Here is a 16,782-nt window from a genome sequence, read left to right on the forward strand (position 1 = left end):
TTAATATAAATACTACCATAAACTGTATACATGTGATATATGCCAATGTCAGTCTGGGTACTCTGTATTGGGAGGGAGGGATATGGGGAGGGGAGACTAAGAGCATATGCATGTACATCATTGTCAACATGATTTATATTATGTAAGACTATAATGCACCAATAAAAGCACGCGCGCGCGCGCGCACACACACACACACACACACACACACACACACACACACACACACAGAAATGCAGATGCCAGCAGAGTAAATGGGTAAATAAATATACACTGTGCCAAAAGAACTGAAGCCATATTGTTGGCTGTAGCTTGCCTGCTTCAGCCTGGAACCCTGAGTGGAGGGAATAGGAGTGTGGGAAATGATCAGTTCTGCTCAGTTTCCTCCCATTTTCTCACCCTACCTGCCACTGGCTACTCCATAGTTAAAGGAGTGGGGGTGGTAAGGTGGTTTACGGAACAGAAAATACTTTACCAAACTGTCACAGAAGTTAGGTGCTTGCTGAGCATATTAAGTTTGCCATATCAATTTCCATCAAGGACTTTTGTGACTTTCTTGGGGATACCCTGCTAGAAATCTGTCTTTAATTGTGATCTCCCAAAAGCAGAGACTAAGACAAGAACTCGAGTACTAGTAGTTCATTTGGAAGGTGATCCCAGGACTCAGAAGTGAGGGAATGGGAAGGATGAGCGGCCATAAAAATATAGGTGTACTATAGATAGCACTGCTGCAGGCACGGAAGGTTCTATCTTACCAGGAGCTGTAAGTTAACAGAATACCTCCCAGAATTGTTTGGCTAGAAGACTAAGCCCTGTGCCCTCCAGCTCCCATCCCTGTTATTTGAGGACTGCTCCCAGGCTATATTTACTACCCCTGCATTCCTTCCAGGCTGCTTGAGGCAAACTTTGGGAGAATTTCTGAGGCAGAAAGAAGACTCATGCCTTCCTTTCCTTAGTGGTAGGCAAGCTAACACTGAGTTTTGGACAGGTCACCCACAGCTGCAGAGGAAATCAGAGGTCGGTGGTATAAGAACCTACTTCTATTTCATGAGTGAGGCTTCCTGAGCCTAAGACCCTGGTCATGCATCGGTCCATTCAATGGAATCTATGCAGTCTGTTGTAGGCTCAGTGTGTCAAAAAAGTGCTCTACAAGCTGGGTGAGGTGGCACACACTTGTAATCCCCATGCTTGGGAGGTGGAGACAGGAGGATAACGCAGGTTCGAAGCCAGCCTCGCTGACTTAAGAGACCGTTTCCAAATAAAAATATAAAAATAGGCCTGGGAGCGTAGCCCGGAGATAGAAGGGTTTCCAGGAACCCAAGTACCACCACAAAAATACCTGCTCTACAGAAGTGATTAAGGATTTTGAAAGGGGAAAATTATCCTGAATTGTCCAGGTGGTCCTTAAATGCAATTACAAGGGTCCTTAGAAAGGGTAGTGGAGGACGAGGAAGTGGAGAAGGAGAAGGAGATAATGTGATCACAGAAGCAAAGATGGGCAAGGAATACATAAGGCAAGGAATATCAGCAGTCACCAGAAGCTGGAAGAGACAAGGAATAGATTCTCCCCTAGAGCCTCTAGAGGGATTATGGTGTTATTGATACCTTGACTGCAGACTTCTGACCTCCATAACTATGAGGGAATAAATACCTATTGTGTTAAGCTACCAATTTTGTGGTGATTTTTTATTCTTTTCAATATATGTTTATTGGTGCATTGTAGTCAAATGTCTTAATGGAATAAAAAACATTGTGGAGATATGCATGCACACATCACCCAGTTAGCCTTTATTCAATCCCCATCTCAGGGTAGTTTTGATTTGCATCTCTCTGATTTCCAATAATGTTGAGCATTTTTTCATGCATTTATTGACAATTTGAATTTCTTCTTTCATGAAGTATCTATTTAGTTCACGTTCCCATTTTTTATTGGATTATTTGTTTTTTTAGAGTTGAGTTTCTTGAGTTCTCTGTATATTCTAGATATTAGTCCTCTATTGGAGGTGTAGGTGGCAAAAATCTTTTCCATAAGTTATAAATTATGTGTTTGTTTTTGGAGTGATCATCTTCTAGGAGCGAGATTCTATTCTCCATGTGGTCTAATCTATTGTTTCTAGTTTGAATTGATGCCTTTGCTTCAATGATTGCATCCTTTATTTCTTTAAACTCTCTCTAAATTCTTTTCGAAAGTCCTGTATTATGCCTATAGTTATATTCCTGATTTGATCTTCTGGAGATCTCTGAATTTCTGTGTTATCAGGTTCTGATATTATGGGGTTGTGGGTACTCAATGCTTTATTGTTGTTCCTCTTTTGCATGATTTCAGAAGTTTGTGCCATTTCTGGGTTCTTCCTTGGGTCACTATGACTTCACTTAGGGTGCTCTGGATCTTGAGTTTGTGGTAATCTCAGCCACCACTACTCCTTTACTGGGTTGTACTGTAAAGTTTCAGACCCAGGGAGTTAATTGAGGCTGTGTGAGACTGTGGGGGTGTCAGGCTGGGCGTTTGCCCATGGGGAGCTGCAACTAGGGTGTGGTATCTTTGCCACCACTACTCCTTCACTGGGTTGGACTGCAAAATCTCAGACCCAGGGAGATAATCAAAGCTGTGCAAGTCCCTGGGGGTGCATGGCTGGGATTTCTCCTGTAGGGGCCGCAATTTCACTAACAGTTATTGTACTCACTGATCTGTAGCTGTCGCAGGTGTGGTAAACTCACCACCACTGCTGGCAATATGGCACTGCTGCCATGCCCTTGGCTGTGAGGCTAGCACATTTCTTTTCTGGTTTTGAGCTCCGTTCTGAGTCCCTGGAAAGTGTGATGAGCTTGGCCACTGGGAGTTTTAGACGTTCTTTGCGTTAAAAGAACTGCTGAATTACACCCAAATGATCCACAGCTGCTCACTTTAGCTCCTTGTTTACCTTTCCTCTCTGAAGCTTGGTGCTCTGATGGATGATGGCGCCAGTGGGGCTCCACAATGTGGGCTGGTTTCTTTTCTGGTCTCTGGTTGTTCTTCTAGTCTTCTTTTTATCTATCCCTTGTGTTTATATATTTTTAATTTCTCTGCTGATAGTGTTTTCTGGCTATGAAAAGTGCTTATTTTGTGGCCATAGAGATAGAGTGTTAGCAGGATTCATAAACGCTGCTTTTCTCGGTCACCATCTTCCCGAGAGTCCCAATTTATGAATAGAGGTCACTTGTATCTGGATATCTGCTGAGAGATGGGACGAGGAAGCAGCAGCTTCAAGTGCTTCCTGACCACATGATTGCAGGGACCCGCTGGCCCTTTGCTGTGCAGCAAGCCCCAGCCTCGCCACTTGCCAGGCTTCGATCCGGGCCTTGCAGGCCCCAGCACGGACCTCACGTGGTGATTTTTGAACACCAACAATAGGAAATGAATGCACTACCTCTTCTCTAGGTATATCTAGGTGGGTTCTTTTATCTAGTCCTTCAACTCTTCTCTGAGAAACATACTCTTGCCCCTGCTATTGGTGGATGTGCAGAGCACATCCAAGGAAGCCCAGTTTCTCTTTTTTTCTCATTCGCATTCACTTCTCAAGCAGATAGCCTCAATCTCTCCACATTAGACATGTGTCATACCCTAAACCATTATAACCCCCAAACTCCAGCGACCACAGACTAAGTTCTCCATGTGGTTCCCTTATAGCCCTTCTTCTGAGGGAAGCCCTCTGTTTTCCTTTTTCTAACAACAGCAATCAGAAACTTCCAAGAAAACTGCTGTGCCCTTCTACTTCAACCTTGAGACATCCTATCCACAAGCTGGCAAGACTAGCACAGATCAACCAGTCTCTCAGTTTATAAAATTGGGACCACTTGGTTCCTTTGATTCATTCTCAAACATTGGGCCTCAGCCCAAAACAATGCTGGAAGAGCTCTATATTGTTGCCCAGAGATCCATAGTAATGCTGTTATGGACTAATGGGTCCTGGTCAGAACACGGCTTCAACACCAGGAAAGTGTTGTAGCCTCAGTCACTTGGCTTCTCCAGCTCTTAACTCTGATTTAATTTTAGGAAAATGAGAGTTCTGGGTAAGCCTGCAATTCCAAAGCCACAAATTGTCAATGGTGTGCACATATGCAACTTTACAACGAAGACAGGACTTCCTACTCATTGATTGGAGAGAAAAATCTGTGTAAACACAAAGAATTTTTGTTTGTGTGATGGCTAAAATAAAATGTATAAAATTAATTGTAGACTGTAGTTACACAAAATCTGAGGTGTCAAAATGAGAATCCAATATTTTTAAACTTAGAAGTAACTATTCTTGAAAGGGAGGGAGAGAAGGGTAGGGGGGAGGAGCCTTGGATTTCATATTAAAATTTGCTCTAGGAGGGGTTACAGGTTTCCCCAGCACTTTTGTCTTCCCTTCATTCCTTAGCCAGAATGCTTTTTCCCATGGAGTATTTTGCTTGCATATGATCAATATAGAAAACTCTTCACCCCCTTTAAGACACATCTTTTTTTTTAAAAGAAAAGGTACCAATCCACAGCAAAAATAAATGTGTTATTCTAACAATAGTTTGTTATTAACAAGAAAAAAAAGGCTAAAAATGTGACTCCACTTGAGGCAACCTAAGGAAAGACAGTCATGTGCTAATAATGCATTTTCAGAGGCACAATATAACGGGAGCTTTAAAATTCCAAACTCCTAAGCTACAATGGTTCTTTTCTCAAGGTCTGTTTCTGGGAAAACCTACTAAAAGGACTATTATACCATTTCCCAGATAAGGACAGCCTGGCTCAGAGAGTAGAACAGCAACTTATCTATGGTTACACCATTTAGTTGGTGTAGGATTCAAATTCAGGATCATTCCCCAAACCAGTGCTCTTTCTTCCATTCTCTCCTCCCTCCATATGATCTCATTTTCAAAAATAGCTTTCATTGTCATATCTATTATTTTCCTTTTTCCATTAAAAGTATTATAGTGAAGCTGGGCAGGGTGGTGCACACTTGTAATCCCAGTACTTGGGAGGCTGAAACAGGAGGATCCAGGTTCAAGGCCAGCCTCAGCTATTTAGTGAGGCCCTCTGCAACTTATTAAGACCCTGTTTCAAAATAAAGAATAAAAAAATTGAACTGGAGGTATAACTCGAAGGTAGAATGCCCCCTGGGTTTAATCCCCAGCACCACAAAAAAAAAAAGTATTATAGTGGACAAAAATTAAATCTTATAACCTTCTATTGGAAAATCTTTATCAAATAATGTTTTAAAACATCAGAAAGAAAACCTGACCAACATATAAAAACATGAAAGGCATCATTAATTTTGACATGTAACTCATAAAAATTCAGAATGGAACGTAAACTCTTGATTGTGATCAATCAATACTATTATGATTGTTCAGTGAACTACACAGACTTCCACACTGCCTGATTTTCTCTCCCATTTTCTCTCCTCTCACTATTCTATGTAAATGTGCTTTCCAAAGATAGTTCCCTTTTCCTGATGGATGGTGTCTGTAGCAGATACCATCAGTACCTACCCTGTAAACTCAGAACATTTCTGAGATCACCAGCAAAATCTATGGAGTGGTTTTCCTGCCATCTTTGACTTCCAACCTCTAGCTCCTGCATTCCTCTATGTGAAGAGGCTCTCTGGTTGTAGGAGCACTGTTGGCCACAAAAAAAGGTAGATCAGAGCCAGGCATGATGGCTCATGCTTGTAATCCCAGCATTTGGGAGGCAGAGACCAGAGGATCATGGTTCGTTTCATGGACAGCCTTAGCTACTTAGCGAGGCCCTTTGCAACTCAGTGAAACCCTGTTTAAAAAAATAAAAGGACTTAAAACCAAAAAAAAAAAGGACTGTGGGTGTGGCTTGGAGATAGAATGCCCCTGGGTTTTATCCCTAGTACTGCAAAGAGAGAGAGAGAGAGGGAGAGAGAGGGAGAGAGAGGGAGAGGGAGAGGGAGAGAGAGGGAGAGAGAGAGAGAGAGAGAGAGAGAGAGAGAGAGAGAGAGAGAGAGAGAGAAGAGACAGAAGAGAGAGGAGACGAGAGGAGAGGAGAGAGAAGAGAAGAGAAAGAAGAGGAGAGGAGAGGAGAGGAGAGGAGAAGAGAAGAGAAGAGAAGAGAAGAGAAGAGAAGAGAAGAGAAGAGAAGAGAAGAGAAGAGAAGAGAAGAGAAGAGGAGGTAGACCAAAAGTGGCAGGGAGTTAATGCTCCCAGAGCAACCTTCATCAAGGAGGGACAGGGATTGTCCCCTCAGTGGAAAATTCACAAAGTACATTCCATAGAGCTTTTCAGAAGCTGTCTAGCCTGACTGAGTCCCAGTTTTCCACTGAAGAAGTCTGCGCATTAATACACTGCTATTGGCTTTCTTCCACTTTCCCTCTCCCTCACCATCCAAAACACTCCCTCCCCTAATAAACTAACCTGCATTAAATTCTTATCTCGGGTTGTAGTTTTGGGGAACCCAAACCAAGACAGAGTTTAAGGAAAAATAGTGTTAAACTTATCAAGCAACACAGAGATAATAACCAAGTAGGAATAAAAGCAACATTTATTTATACACCAACTACACTGTATACTCTGTGGGAGGAAGGGCCAGGTTTTTATTTGCCCATTGTATTTTTAGCACCTAGCTCTGAGTCTCCACATAATTGGTCTCAGACACTTTTAAACAGGTAAATGAATGAATACATTAGTGAATACTGGATGAGGACTCCTAGCTTTCTCCTACCATTAGAATGATAAGTTATCCTAATTAATGTCAAAGAAAAGATTGAGATTATAAAGAGAAATTAAATAAAATGAGGAAAACAAACTTTTTCTTTACCTTCACAAAACATTCCTGACATCAAATGTGTGGGAGTTTCTCCGACAGCAACTGACTTTATACCTCTCTGGACACTAATTGGGTTTCCTACAACTCAATTCAATTCTGACATTTTCTAGCTGGAGTAAGCTTCAGATCCCATAAGTTGAAGGGCTCAGTTTCACAAGACTGTCCCCATTTCTGATGGCAACCACAAGTAGGTCCTCATGCCACACATACCTCTGTCCAACTTGGCAATAAGTCAGGGGATTGCACAAGCCCCCCTTTACACTGTAAAGGCTCACAAAACTCAGGAGAACATTTATACCTACCAGTTTATTAAAGGGTCTTATTAAAAGAGTGAGAATAAAGGGTATATGGGGCAAGAGCTTTCAAGACTCCTTAGTACAGGAGTTTCTGTCCTCACAAAGTTAGGGTTTGCCAGCCTCCCAGTATGTAGATGTGTTCACCAACCCAAACAAATGCTTCATCACATATGTGTGATTATTAACTCACTCTCTAGTCCCTCTCCCCTTTATGAAAAACAGGGTGGGGGCTGAAATTTCCTAGCTCCCATCCTGAAGCTGTCCAGGTGCTCATCAAGAGTCACCTCATTGGGAAAAAAAGACACTCTTATCACCAAGGAAATCCCAAGGGGGTTAGGAGTCAGATGTCAGGAGCCAGCACCCCTATCATTTAGGAAATTACAAAAGTTTTAGAAATTCTGTTCTAGGAACTGGGGATGTAAACGACACAAGTGTTTTATATTGCATAACAATATTACACTAAATCTAATAATTTAAATAATCATTTATATACAATTTTAATAAATCAAAAAATATATCTTGCCAGGCGTGGTGGCGCACGCTTGTAATCCCCATGCTTGGGAGGCAGAGACAGGAGGATCGCGCAGGTTTGAAGCCAGCTGCGCGCTGGCTTAGGAGACCCTGTTTCCAAATAAAAATGTAAAAATATGTCTTGGAGTGTAGACCGGAGATAGAAGGGCTTCCAGGAACCCCAGTACCACCATAAAAAATTATATGTATATATATATATATATATATATATATATATATATATATATATATAATCTTATGTTTGAATAAGAAAATGCCAAAATATAGTGATGTTAATTTTCACTAAATTAATCTCTAAATAGAATACAGTTGGGAGCCAGGTGTGGTGGCACACAGTACTTCCCAGTACTTGAGAGGCTGAGACAAAAGGATTGCAGGTTCGAGGATAGTCTCAGCAAGTAGTGAGACTCTTATCAACCTAGTGAGACCCTTTTCCAAATAAAAATAAAATAGGATGGGGATATTGTTTGGAGGTAGAATACCCCTGGGTTAAATCACCAGTACCACAAAAAAAGAAAAAAGAATTCATTTGGTATGGTTTTCATATGGTTGGATCCCAAGGGATCACGTGCTGGAGAGATATCCAGTGTGGTAGTATTAAAAGGTGGAAGAACAGCCAGTTGTGATAGTGCATGCTTGTTATCCCAGCATTTGGGAGGCTGAGACAGGAGGATCATAATTCACAGACAGCTTCAGGTACTTAATGAGGTCCTTTGCAACTCAGTGAGACCCTGTTTCAAAAAATAAAAAGACAGCTAGGCATGGTGGCTCACCTTGTAATCCCAGAATTTGGGAGGCTGAGACAGGAGGATCCAAGTTTGCAAACAGCCTCAGCTACTTAGTGAGGACCTTTGCAACTCAGTGAGACCCTGTTTCAAAATAAAGAATGGAAAATAGGGCTGGGGGTATAGCTCGGAGATAGAATGCCCCCTGAGTTCCATTCCCAGTACTGAAAAAAAAAAAAAGTGGTAGAACCTTTAAGAGTTGGGGCCCAGTGGAAGGGAATTGGATCCTTGAAAGAGATTAATGTAATGAAGTTCTTACAGGATCAGGGTTCATTTCTGTGAGAGTAGATTGCTATAAAAAGAATATTCTCCCCTGAATCCTTCTGGCTTCCCATTTGCCATATGTTTTCTTGTACATGCCCTCTTACCATTGAGATGGTATCTGCAGTGTGGCCTTTACCAGAGCACCATGGCCATGAATCTCCACAAGTATGAGCTAATCAATCCTCTATTTTTTTCCAAATTGACCACCTTTAGTATTTTATTACAGGCAAAGGGGAGTAGACTAAGCCACCATTATTAATAAAAATACCAGTAGAATAGTTTGGACATTTCACCAGTTGCTTCCAGACTTTATAAGGAAGTATGAACATAGATTAATAGCAAGGAAATTCCTGGCAAGGAGAGTAACATAGAGGAGATAGCTACTGAAGCCAATAAAATACAGATCTAATAAAATGAAAAGCTATGACAAAGTCATTTAGTAAGTCATAATAAAAAGAGCATTAGCAATGACTTAAATACATAAGGAAAAACTGCTATTTCAAATCAATAGAAAAATAGTAGGTTATTTGGTTTGTATTGTAGTATAGGTAATACCTACCTCACGTTACAATAAAATAAATTTGAGAGAGACAAAGATTTAAATATAATAGACAAATTTTATTTAATAAAGGAACACACTTTAAAAACAGATTTAAAGCTAAAAGTTTAGAAAATATGCTATAAAAAGAATAACTAAAAGAGCAAAAGTTGCTGCGCTAATATCAAACAAAATAAAGACAAAAATTATTAAGGAAAAAGGACATTTTATAGCTGGGTGTGGTGATGCATGCTTGAGACAGGAGGATGGTGATTCACGGACAGCCTCAGCTACCTAGTGAGGCCTTTGCAACTTAGTGAGACTCTGTTTCAAAATAAAGCATAAAAAATCAGGCTGGGGGTTTAGCTTGGAGGTAGAATGCCCTGGGTTTCATCCCCAGTACTGCAAAAAAGAACATTTTATAATGAAAAGGGAATTTATCAGGAAGACATAGCAATTATAAATATATGTGCACATTAACAATTGGGCACCAAAATACATGGAGCAAAAACTGAGAGAATGGAGGGAAGAAATAGAAAATTAATTAATAACTGTTCAATACCCCACTTTCAATACTGAATGAATAACTACTCAAAAATTAACATGAAAAAAGACTTATATGACACTATAACCAAGTATCCCTAATAGAACACACCATACTAAAATAGCAGAAGACGCTGTGTGGAAGAGAAACTGGTAGATTCTCAAAAACACAAAAAACAAAAAACTAAACAGAGTTACTGTAAGACTTAGCAATTCTTTTTTTAATTTTTTTAAAATTTATTTTATTGGTGCACTGTATTCATACATCGTAATGGGATAAAAATAATACTTTTGTAGACATACATGCACACATTGCCCAGTTAGCCCCTACCCTATCCCCACCCCGTTCCCTCCCCATCCCTCCTTCCCATGCTTGGCTTAGTGGTTGACATCTAGTATTATAGCAATTTATCCAATATTAACTATGATAATCTCACATAACAGTTTCATGTGTCTGATACCAAGCTTTTGATGATTTAAGGATAACATTTCTTTTTGCTTTCTTTCTTACCAGAGAATATTTCTTTCTTTTTCTTTTCTAAGGTGAAACTATTATATATTTATTTATTTATTTTTCACAAAAAATCTATCCTAATATGGAATATGGACTCTAGATACCCAAAATGATCTCGAAAAAGAACAAAGCTAGAAGATGTATATTTTCTTATTTCAAACCATATAAAGCTACAATAATTGAAACAGTGTAGTACTGTTCTAAAGGCAGATATATAAACCATTGGAGTTAAATAAAAGCCTAGAGATAAATTCTTCCATATATTGTCAGGTTATTTTTGACAAGGTTTCCATGAACATTTGGTGGAGAAAACAATTATCTTTTAACTAAATATTGTTGAAAAATAATAATTACATGAAAAAGAATAACATCGGACCCTTACCTAACACCATATACAAATATTAACTCAAAATATATAAAAGACCTAAATATAAATCTTAAGACTATAAACTTTTAGAAGAAAATCTGGGTCATAAAACCTCACAACATTGAAATTGGCAGTGATTTCTTGGATATGATTTCAATGGCACAGACAACAAAAGGGTAAACAAACTCCCTAAAAAATAAAAGCATATTGTATATCCAAAGACAATGTAAACCGAGTTAAAAGTTACTGATAGAATGGGATAAAATATTTCCAAATGCTATATCTGAAGGTATATTAGTATTCCAACTAGAAATCCTAAAAATTAGCAACAATAAAAGCAAACAATACAATTTAGAGATAGGTAAAAGACTAACATAAATAACGAATCTCCACAGATAACCAATCTTAGTTGTCTGTTGGATGGAAAATCTTGTTTCTCTGGTTCTGGTGTGAGTAATCTTGTTTCTCTGGTTCTGGTGTGAGTTACCTATTTCTTCTTTGTAGTTAATCTCTTTGAGTATTTTCTCTAGTGCTGGTTTTGAAGACATAAATTCCTTCAGTTTCTGTTTGTCGTGGAAGCTTCTTATTTCCCCATCTAATTTGATAGAAAGTTTTGCTGGGTAGGAAATTTTTGGCTGGAAGTTGTTTTCTTTCAGAGTTTGGAATATGTTACTCCAAGCCCTTCTGGCTTTCATGACTTGGTTTGGGAAGTCTGGAGTGATTCTAATTGGTTTGCCTATGAATGTCACTTGGTCCTTTGTTGCCTTTAAGATTCTCTGCTTGGCTTCCACATTGGTCATTTTGACAATTATGTGACATGGGGATCCTCTTCTCCGATCCTTTCTAAAGGGAGTTCTATAAGTTTCCTGGACCTGTGTATCAACCTCTTGCTCTATGTTTGGAAAATTTTCTGCTATTACTTCCTTGAAAAGATTGTTGATCCCTTTGGTTTCACCTTCTTTTCCCTCTTCTATTCCAATTATTCTTAGGTTAGCTCTCTTAAAATCGGCCCATATTTCTTCAATGTCAGATTCCTGCTGTCGGATTTTTTTTTCTAAGTTAGAAGCTATGCGTTCATTTTTTGAATGATCTTCTTCTAAGATCAAGATTCTATTCTCCATGTGGTCTAGTCGGTTGTTTGTACTTTGAATTGAGGCCTTTACTTCATTAATTGCATCCTTTATCTCTTTTTGACTCTCTCTGAATTCTTTTCTAAACACCTCTATTATTTCTACAGTTATTTTCCTGATTTAATCTTCTAGAAATCTCTGAATTTCTGTTTTATCAGGTTCTGATGTTGTGGGGTTGTGGGCATTCATTGCTCCATTGTTATTCCTCTTTCCCATGATTTCAGAAGTTTGTGCCTTCTCTGGGTTCTTTCCTGGGTCACTATGACCTCACTTAAGGTGCTCTGGATCTCGAGTCTGTGGTATCTTGGTCCCCACTACTCCTGTAGTGGGTTGTATCACAGTCTCAGACCCAGGGAGTCAATCGAGGCTGCTTTAGACCATGGGGGGTGCCAGGTTGGGCGTTCTCCTATGGTGTGATATCTCTGCCACCGCCACTCCCCCACTGGGTCAAGTCCCTGGGAGTCAGTACTGGGATTTCTCCTCCAGGGCCTGCAATTTGACTCACTGTTGTTGAGTGCGCAGATGTAACTGTAGTGGACTCGGTGAATTCACTGCTGCTGCCGCCGGTGGCAATATGGCACTGCTGCCATGCCCTTGGCCGTGAGGCTGGCGTATTTCTTTTCTGTTTTTGAGCTCTGCTCTGAGTCCCTGTAGCGTGTGCTGAGCCCAGCCTCTGGGAGCTTTAGATGCTCCCTGCGCTGAGAAATCTGCCGAATCCCGCCCGGCTGTTCTGCAGCGGCTCACCTCGGCTGGCTGTCCGCCGCTCCTCTCTGGAGTCTCGTGGGTGAATTCGCCGCTGCCGCCGGCAGCAAGGCACTGCTGCCGCATCCTCGGGCGTGAGGCTGGTGTATCTCCTCTGTGGCTCTGAGCTCCGTTATGAGTTCCCTTCCTCTCTGGAGCCTGGTGCTGCAAAAGAAGATGGTGCCCACCGCTCCACGCCGCGGCTCCGGCTGCAGCACTGCAGTCTGGTTTCTGGTGTCTCGTTTTTCCAGCCCTCTTTTTCTCTGTCCCTTGTAATTACATTTTTTGTTTCTTTGCTGATGGTGTTTTCTGGCTATGAAAGGCACTGATTTTGTGGTAATAGAGATTGGTTGTTAGCGGGGCTCATAATCCCTGCTTTCCTCCGTCGCCATCTTCCTGGAAGTCCAAGACTTAGCAATTCTATTGTTTAATATACCCACAGAAATTTAAAACATGCTTATACCATAACCTATACACAGTGTTCGTTTTCCAAGAGAGCCATAAAGTAGAAACAACCTAAATGTGCATAAACAGATATACTACATAAAACAGTATATTTGTATAGTGGAGCATTATTAATGAATAAAAGGGAATACAGTACTGATTAATGTTACAACCATGTTGAACCTTTAAAATATCACTTTTTTATGACTCCATGTATGTAAAATATCCAATGCACAGAGACAGAAGGTAGATTAGTAGTTGCCAGGGCTTGGGTTACTGTGGGAAGCAGAGAATCACTGACTATTAAGAGTTATGGTATTTCTTTAGGATCCCATGGGAATGATTTAACAGTAGATTTTGGTAATTGCACAAGTATGAATCTACTAAAAACCATTGAGTTATTCCATTTAAAAAGGCAAAGTTTTGCCAGGTGTGATGGCACACACCTGTAATCCTAGTACATGGGAGGCTGAGACAGAAGGACCTCAGCAACTTAGCAAGACCCTGTTTGAAGCCAGCCTCAGCAACTTAGCAAGAACCTGTAAATAGCAAGACCCAAATAAAAATAGCGATGGGGGTGCAGCTTGGAGGTAGAATGCCACTGGATTCAATCCCCAGCACCACACACAAGAAAGGTAATATTTCTGTTATACAAATCATATCTCAGTAAAAGCTGTTATAAGTGGACACAAATAACAAATCTTAATATTTATTAAGTTAGCATTTGGGAGATATGAGTGATATTTTATTCTTTAAATTTTGCTGTATCTTTTAAATTATAGCAAAAGGAAAAGGATTTTGAAACAACCTAGAAAAATACATTATTTCCTCACTCCCTGTAGCATAGACAATTGGTAATCATCAAAATGTTCCACATGCTCCCCTAACTTTCCCAGCATCCTTGATGACTATGTAAGTCTCATGTTACTAATCCTGGCCGGTGAACTGTGAGTAAAAGTGCCATCTGTCACTTTTAGAAACCAAAACAATCAAATACTGTTTGTACTTCTTCCACCACTATTTTTCCTCTCAAGAATACTTTAGAAACCACAGGATGAGGTGGGTATGACTCAAAATGGAAATGAGTGTGGATCTCTTAATGTCTAGATAGTGGTCCCCTTCCCACTGTACACAGGCCTGAATGAAGAAGAAAAGCTTTGGTGTGCTCAGCCACTAATATTTCCAAGTTCATATGTAACTGCTGCCTAATCTAGCCTCTGTTTCCAAATAAGAAATAAAAATGGGTTTTGGGGGGTATTGCTTGGAGGTAGAATGCTTCTGGGCTCCATCTCTCATGCCAAAAAAAAAGTTAAAAAATGCCCAAAATATTATGTGAAGAAGGGAGGATGCCAAATAGTATATAATATGACTTGATTTTAATTATTCAACGAGGTAGCTGCTGGTAAAGTCCTGGAGAGATATACCTTGAGATTAATGAAGATAGACAAGATTACAAGATTTAAAAATTACTATTGTCCCAAATTCCCACAATGAACATGAATAACTTTTATAATAATGGCTTTTGATGGGAGGAATTAGGAAACTTCTGTGTTAAGTTTTAGCCATCCTTCAAGGGCCAGCTCTACTGTGAAGGAGGATCCCTCTTGCACTATGTTCTCTCTGCACATTCTCCATGGGCAGTTTCATTCAGGACCACCCACCCCATCCTCAACCTCCAGTCCAGCCCAACCCACACCCATTGTGCTCATTCCAAACCTCGCCTGGGCTCTTGTCCTGAGCGTTCTGTCTCCTCTATTCCATATTCTGCAGTGTTCAGAGTGATCTTTTCAAAAAGGAAATTACATGCCAATTCCTTAATGAAAACTCTCCAGTAATTATACTTGGCCATCAGGATAAAAATCAAGCTCCCTGCATCAGTTTGAGTTTCCCCCAACAGTAGAGGTAAAAAATTGTGTGCAGCCTGGCGTGGTGGCGCACGCTTGTAATCTCCGCACTTGGGAGGCGGAGACAGGAGGATCGCGCAGGTTTGAAGCCAGCCGCGCTGGTTTAAGAGACCCTGTTTCCAAATAAAAAATATATAAAATAGGTCTGGGAGTGTAGCCCTAAAGTAGAAGGGCTTCCAGGAACCCCAGTACCACCAACAAAAAAAAATAATAAAAATAAATAAATAAATAAATAAAGTATAAAATAGGTCTGGGAGTGTAGCCCGGAAGTTAGAAGGGTTTCCAGGAACCCCAGTACCACCAAAAAAAACAAAACAAAACAAAACAAAAAAAATTGAGTGCAGGCCATTACCTCAGGAGATGGTCTTCACTAGGAAGTCTAAGTGAGCCCTGAAGGGAAGGGAGCAAGACTGAGAAAGTAATTTGGGCATACTCTTGGTCCTCTGGCCCCAGTTCCTATTTAGGTGTCCCCACTGATATGTGACACAAATAGGACTCTCATTTTCAGAAAGCAGGTATAAACTAGCAATTCTCACAATTTACTGTACATAGAAATCACCCAGGGAGATGTTAAAAAGATTCCTGTGTCCCACCACAAGAATTCCAATTATATGAAGACCCTTACCACCAAACTGTAATTAGGCACTCCCAATTTGCAGTGTTAAGCCCTTTCAAATGAAATTAGCATTCTGGGTAATAATTTAAAAGTACTTTTTTGTTTATTTTTGTATCATCTCTCTCCCCTACTACACACACACACACACACACACACACACACACACACACACGTACATATACATGCTCACAAAATTCTACTTCTTTACATCTGTTAGAAATAAGAAATGAAGCCTGGTGTCGTGGGGCATGCTTGTAATCCCGGTACTTGGGAGGCTGAGACAGGAGGATCGCAGTTTTTAAGGACAGCCTCAGTAAGTAGTGAGATTCTCATAACCTCACAAGACCCTGTTTTACTTATTTAATAAAAGGCAAGTATATTTAAGGGAAATTAGCTTGCACTGAGTAGACTCTTAGAAAATGTGACAAATAAATAAATGAGTGAATGAACACTAGAAAGATCAACCCTCTGTCCTCCACCCATGACCATCTAGAGAAATTAGTTCCTTGTCTAAGAACTTAGATCCTTATAAATGGTTAACATCAAAGCTCTAGTGTTGTCAAGGAAACCGGTCAGAGCTGGATAGCTCTGTAATGAGCTTTTCTTTCTTTTTCTTTCTTTCTTTCTTTCTTTCTTTCTTTCTTTCTTTCTTTCTTTCTTTCTTTCTTTGGAGGGTTTGGGGATGGAACCCAGGGACATTCGACCTCTGAGCTGCACCCCCTGCCCTGTTTTTTATTCTTTATTTTGAAACTGGGTCTCACTGAGTTGCAAAGGGTCTCACTAAGTAGTTGAGGCTGTACCACCATGCTCAGCTACTTCAAAGTACTTTTGGCTATATAAAATTAAAAAAAAAATTCAAGCTGGGCATGGTGACCCACGCTTGTAATCCCAGCTTGGAAGGCTGAGACAGGAGGATTACAGGTTCACAGCCAGCCTCAGCTGCTTAGTGAGGCCCTCTGCAATTTAATGAAACCCTGTTTCAAAATAATTAGCTGGGCGTGGTGGTGCACACTTGTAATTCCAGTACTTGGAAGGCTGAAACAGGAGGATTGCAAGTTCATGGCCAGCCTCAGCTACTTAGTGAAGCCCTCTGCAATGTAGTGAGACCCTGTTTCAAAATAAAGGATAAAAAACATGGCTGGTAAGCTGGGTGAGGTGATGCATGCTTGTAATCCCAGAATTAGGGAGGCTGAGACAAGAGGATAGGTTTGTGGACAGCCTCAACTACTTAGTGAGACCCCGTGTAACTCAGTAGGACTCTATTTCAAAATAAAGAATAAAAAAAAAAATAGGGCTGAGGGTGT

This window comes from Muscardinus avellanarius, assembly GCF_963383645.1.
Source record: "Muscardinus avellanarius genome assembly, chromosome: 19".
Taxonomy (NCBI): Eukaryota; Metazoa; Chordata; class Mammalia; order Rodentia; family Gliridae; genus Muscardinus; species Muscardinus avellanarius.